General features: G+C 40.4%; 1 non-coding gene across 1 annotated transcript; it reads left to right on the forward strand.

Moving 5' to 3' along the window:
- The first annotated feature begins 594 nt into the window (after window positions 1-594).
- LOC145390786 (5S ribosomal RNA) lies at window positions 595-713 on the forward strand. Its single transcript, XR_013895708.1, has one exon. It is a non-coding gene; the product is annotated as a 5S ribosomal RNA (ribosomal RNA).
- Window positions 714-6,144: the final 5,431 nt, after the last annotated feature.

The following is a 6,144-nucleotide window of genomic DNA, read 5'->3' on the forward strand; positions in this document are numbered from 1 at the left end:
ATAGTTATTAGGGGCAAATGCTTATTACAAGAGGTTTGACGAGAAAAGTTAGACTGGGACACTGAACTGGGTGAAATGTTTGTTGAACATTGGGAACAGACTAGAAAGGAATGTAAAAAACCATTAAGCATAGGTATTCCCAGCCAGATAAACAGTAACGACCAGTCACATTTGCATATATTTTGTGATGCTTCTCAAAAGGCATATGGGGCAGTAGCTTAATGTGCAACAAGAAATTATATTAAAATTATGTCCAAAGCCAGAGTTGCACTAATTAAAGGAAGAACCCTACCTCAAAAGGAATTGGCTTTCACAGAAGTAGGAACTAAATTGGTCAGGTATCTTGTATATGGACTGACAGTGAACTTTGTCTTTACTGGATAGGAAAAGAGGACAGTAAAATTCCTTTAGTCCAAAATAGAGTGAAGACCATAAAAGAACTGTCTTCCAAATATAAATTTATGAATGTATCCTCCAGTCTAAACCCAGCTGATCTGCTCTCAAGAGGCTTGACAGTAAAGAGAAAGATCAAAGATGACTTATGGTTTAAAGGTATTAAATGGTTACTTAATAAAGAATAGCATGAGATATATTGCCAACGGCCATACCACGTTGAGTACACCGCTTCCCGTCCGATCAGCGAAGTTAAGCAACGTTGGGTCTGGTTAGTACTTGGATGGGTGTCCGCCTGGGAACACCAGATGCTGTTGGCATCCCTACGTGTCAAGTGGGGTTGGTGGAGGATTAGTGCCCCTCCCTGTAAAACAATTAACTCTAAGCCCTTGGCCACCCCGTCTGGGATACATGGCGTCTGGCAATGGATGGATGGATGAGATATATTACTGAGGTTAATTAGTGTTGTAAACCTGCATCCTGTAGTACCTGAGCCAGACGTGATTGACATCAGTAGATTTTCATCAATATGACAACTCCTTAACACTACTAAATTAGTTGTAAAATTTTTAAATAAGGAAGTAGGGTTTGGGGAATTTGATCCCACGGATTATTGGATGAAAAAGTTGCAAAGGAAATATTATGGAGAAATATTTGACCTATCATGCCAAGGCACTAGCAGCAATGATGAGCTGATAAGAGATATACGAATATTCTTAGATGGAAAGAGCCTAATCAGATGCCGTGGCAGAATAGTAAAGGATGATTTGCCTCTCCAAACTTGACATCCTATACTTTTACCCAAAAATGATTATTTTGTACAGGTAACTGTTAAAGAAGCCAAATTCTTCATGGAGGTGTGCCACAGACTTTGGCCCAAGTCCAAGAAAGGTGTTTGTTTTCTAGGGATTGAGAGGTTGTAAAAATATATCGTAAGAGTTGCAATATATGTAGGAAGTATGAACAACGACCATATGAGTATCCAGGACCACCTGCATTACCAAAGGATAGGGTAAATGTGAGTCAGCTCTTCGAACTTTGTGGAGCTGATTACACTGGGGCCATAACTGTTACAGGTGAGGGAGCTCCCCATGAGGTGTATATATGTTTGTTTACTTGCACCTACACTAGGGCAGTCCATCAAGAAATGGCAGGATTTCAGTTCAGAGTCATTCCTGAATGTATTCCGAAGACTTGCAGCTAAGCGGTTTTGTCCTAGTAAATTAATAAGCGACATCAGAACCAATTTCATTGGAGCATCACCTCTAATTTTAAGTACAATGAATAACCCAAAGGTTAAGTTGACGTTGGGAATTCTAAATTATAATAGTTCATAGCTCCTCGAGCCCCATGGCAAAATGGATTCACAGAACGAATGATTGTTATTGTGAAGAACTGCCTTATGAAAACCTAACACAAAACTAATATCACTAGAAAAGAGCTGAGAACAGTAATAACTAAAATCAAAGCTAGAATTAAAGATAGGCCTTTAACCTATCTGGGAGATACTAGTGTAACGAATGCAGCCTCGACACCAGCTCATATGTTGTATGGCAGAAAGCTCCATCTGGTGCTGTTAATGTCCAGAAGGAAGTAGATGATCCCATTATAGAGAATGATGAACCAGGGCAACATCTGCGTGAGGGATATCAACATTGAAAAACGTATAGAACATCTGTCATAGACATTGTGGCGAAGATTATCTTTTGAATCAACGAGAAAGGTTTAATGGGGCTCAAGCTGCCAGTAAAAAGTCAATTATAAACATAAGAGATGTGGTCTTAGTTAAAACAGACCAACCAAAATCCCAGTGGCCATTAGATAAAGTCATCTCCACACATTCAGACTCGGAGGGGGTGCTGAGAAATGTTAAAATTAAATGTAGGGGACATAAGAACATAAAAACCATTGAAAAATTGGTGCCCCTTGAGTTAATGGCTATCCGAGGGATTGTGAATGGTTGGGAACAATTAGGTCAAGATGCGTTACCTAGAAGGGCTGCAGCACAGAGTTCTTGAGAATTGTGGAGAGATCTTCTGGCTAGGAGTCACATTACATGATACAGTGTATCAATCTTCGCCCAGCCCCAAAACTGTGGAAGCTATCTTCCTCTAGATCGAGATGTCTTGTTCATTCATTCATTCATTGCCAGACGCCATGTATCCCAAACGGGGTGGCCAACGGCTTAGAGTTAATTGTTTTACAGGGAGGGGCACTAATCCTCCACCAACCCCACTTGACACGTAGGGATGCCAACAGCATCTGGTGTTCCCAGGCGGTCACCCATCCAAGTACTAACCAGACCCAACGTTGCTTAATAATTTCATACAATACCAATAATGCCACTCACTGTACGTTTTTCTTCAAATCAGCAAGTATAATGACAACAATGACCTAAATGACATAAAATTAAAAGCAGATTCAAATATAAAAACACAACAATACTACTGCTGGACTGGCTGTGTCTCACCTAATAGGGTTTGTTTCTGTGCTTCTTCTTCTTCTTGGACTTCTCATTTGGTTGTTTTCCTCCAGCACCACTTGTTCTGGACCTCCAAAGTCTCAAAATGCCACACTCACCCCCAGTAACGTATGTGTCGGAGGAGGAATCATAGAGGGAAGCCCGCGTTGTCTTGTTTTTAGTGGTAAAATGTGCATGATTAAAATAACAGTCCCTGTTGAAGGCAGGGGAAAATTCCAAAGAACGTTTGTTCGTTCAAGTCGTTTATTAATCCAGGGATTTGTTTTAGTTGTGGGTTAATAGTCTTCATTATTAATAAATTAAATGCCACTGTGTTGGACACCTATAATGTAAATACATGTATAAATGCTTAGGTTAGGATTATTTCACTGTACCTGACTGTGCATGCTCAGTGTGCTGACTTTGAAAATGGGATTAGGTATTATACCTTGATTTACATAAAATGAATAGATGATTTTATTCTTATTTGAAACTAAGATTGATTTGTTAAATTGGGCCATCCTTTTAATCTTAGTGAGGTAATTCATTGTATTTAAGTAACTGAAATTAAATAATGTTTGGCATCTCTGCATCCTATAAGGGAGGGAGATACGCCATTGCTCGGTCAGTTCCTAAAGCTCGTTCAAGTTGTGTGCTGTAAATAAGTTGCACTAGGACACTTGGATAGACCCTCACAAATCTAACCAAGACCGCTAGCCTGTCGTCATCAGTCATTCCGACACTATCTAGCTAAGTATCCTTAGAGATTTGGCCAAATTGAGGGGAACTAGCTATGATATGAGGAGAGAGAATAGGTGAGTTAGGATTAGTTATGCCCACTGATCTAAAGAGGCTGCTATTGCTTAACCCGCCCTGTACTGACTAATTTATTACAAAACCCACCCCCAAAACCCGATAAATTTTCTACCATTTTGGGGGGGCTCAAACCTCCACTTTTTATGAGAAACATCGAAAATTCATAAAGATTTTACTCACTTGAGCTTTAAAATGCTGGTACAGGTAACAGTACCCTCACCTGGCTTTGCTTTCTATGGGGCCTGGCTCCAGAGAAAAACGCGTTCTATGGGAGGGGTAACTATTCCAAACCACACAAAATAGGTATTATTTGGTACGAATTTATATGTAGTACAAGAGTATATTGATTTTCACACAGTAATCAATGCTGGGAACGCTACTAATAAAAAGTAGCGGCGCTCCCATTCCCGTTACTAGCTCGGAAAAGTAGTGGCGTTACTGGTTTCGCTACTTGATACGAAATGTAGCAGCGCTCCCGCTTCCGCTACTTTGGATAAGAAAAAGGTAGACAAAGAAAAGATTAACAAAAATCTGTGATATAGCAATACATTATATACTGTTTTCGATAATATTAGTCAGTCTGAGTGGTTAAGTTGTGTACCAGTGATGTCAGTATATATGTATATTGAAAAAAAAAAATACATCATATGCATGTCGGTGTCACTTCATTGAAGCTTAAGAGCCGAAGATACAGGAAAGCTATTTACTGTATAATGTAACAAATGTTCTTTTACATTGTTACCTAGTATACCTACTGAAAGTAACATATGTATATAAAAGACAAAAGAATGTGGCGTACCATTGATACATATTATATAGATTTATTATATTTCCAGTGATACCTATTTAAGATATGTACGAAAACGAAAGTAAAAATGAACTGGGGCATACTTTAAGGCTATACAATAGCAATTTTTTTTCCATTACTTAAAACTGAAAGTAACATACTATTACGAAATAATAATGTAGTAAGAATTAGTCTGAAAGACAGAGTGGGGGAGAGAGCGGGAGTTAGAGACGGGGATAGTTAGTGTGTGTGTCTGTGTGTATGTGTTGCCTACATCTAGCTATCTATCTATCTATCTATTGCCAGACGCCTCAATCCCGTTTGGGGTGGCCACAAACAAATCGCCTCCAAGTCGCCCTGTCCCCCGCCATTTCACTACCCTGCTCCCAACTCACACCCCCCTCTCTCATATACCTCTCCACCCCATCCCTCCATCTCATCCTCGGTCTCCCCCTCCCTCTTCCACCCTCCACCTCACTCACATACACTCTCTTCGTCAGTCTTTCACCCTCCATCCTCTCCACATGGCCAAACCACCTCAGTGTGTTCCTCACAACGCTTCCTATCACATCCACATCAACACCACAACGCTCCTTTATATCCTCATTCGTCAGCCTGTCTCTCCACGTGACTCCACAAGCTCCTCTTAAATAACTCATTTCCACTGCTCTCACTCTTGACTTGTGTCCTTCCAACAACGTCCAAGCTTCACTTCCGTACGTTAGAGTTGGTATCACAATACTGTCATGTAGTAACTTTTACTTCCATGCTCACTTCCCTGTTTCTTATCACTGCTTTCAAGGAACCAGCAACCTTTCTTCCCTGCTGTACCCTTTCAAGCACTTCACCCTCCAAACCTCCATCCTTACTCATCACACTACCCAAATACTTAAACGTACTCACATTTTCCAATTCCTCACCATCCAACCTCGCTATACATTCACTGACTTCACCTCTCTCAAAGACCATCACTTTACTCTTCCCTACATTCACCTTTAGGTTCCGTTTCTTACACACTCTCTCAAACTCATCCACCAAGCCTTGCAGCTCCCCTTCATCTTCACTCAACAACACAGTATCATCTGCAAACAACAGTACAGGGAGTTTCCAAACACTATCCTCTCTCACCAGGGCCACTCCAACATCCACTACCCTACCTTGTACCTCTTTTATTACCCCATCCATGTACAGATTGAACAACCATGGAGACATGACACATCCCTGTTTCAAACCAACTTTCAAAGAGAAAAATTCACTTAGTTCACCATCCACACGCACTGCAGCCTTAGCACCATCATACATACTCTTCACAGCATTCAACAACTTCCCATCTACTCCATATATTCTTAACACTTTCCACAATCCTTGTCTATCCACCCTGTCATATGCTTTCTCCAAATCCATGAAAGCCGCATACAACTTCTTTCCCTTCTCTAGAAACTTTTCCACTAAAGATCTAAGAATGAATATCTGATCTACACAACCTCTTCCCTTCCTAAAGCCTCCCTGTTCTTCTCCAACTAATTTCTCTGTTCTTTCTCTAACTCTGTCTATAAGTATCCTACCATACACTTTTCCTATTATACTAAGAAGACAAATGCCCCTATGATTACCACACACTTCTTTTTCCCCTTTTCCTTTGTACAAGGGAATAATTATACCTGACTTCCAATCCTCCGGGACTCTA

Source organism: Coenobita brevimanus, chromosome 15, assembly GCF_032717465.1.
Source record: "Coenobita brevimanus isolate Jiangsu-jjx chromosome 15, ASM3271746v2, whole genome shotgun sequence".
In the NCBI taxonomy this organism is placed as follows: domain Eukaryota; kingdom Metazoa; phylum Arthropoda; class Malacostraca; order Decapoda; family Coenobitidae; genus Coenobita; species Coenobita brevimanus.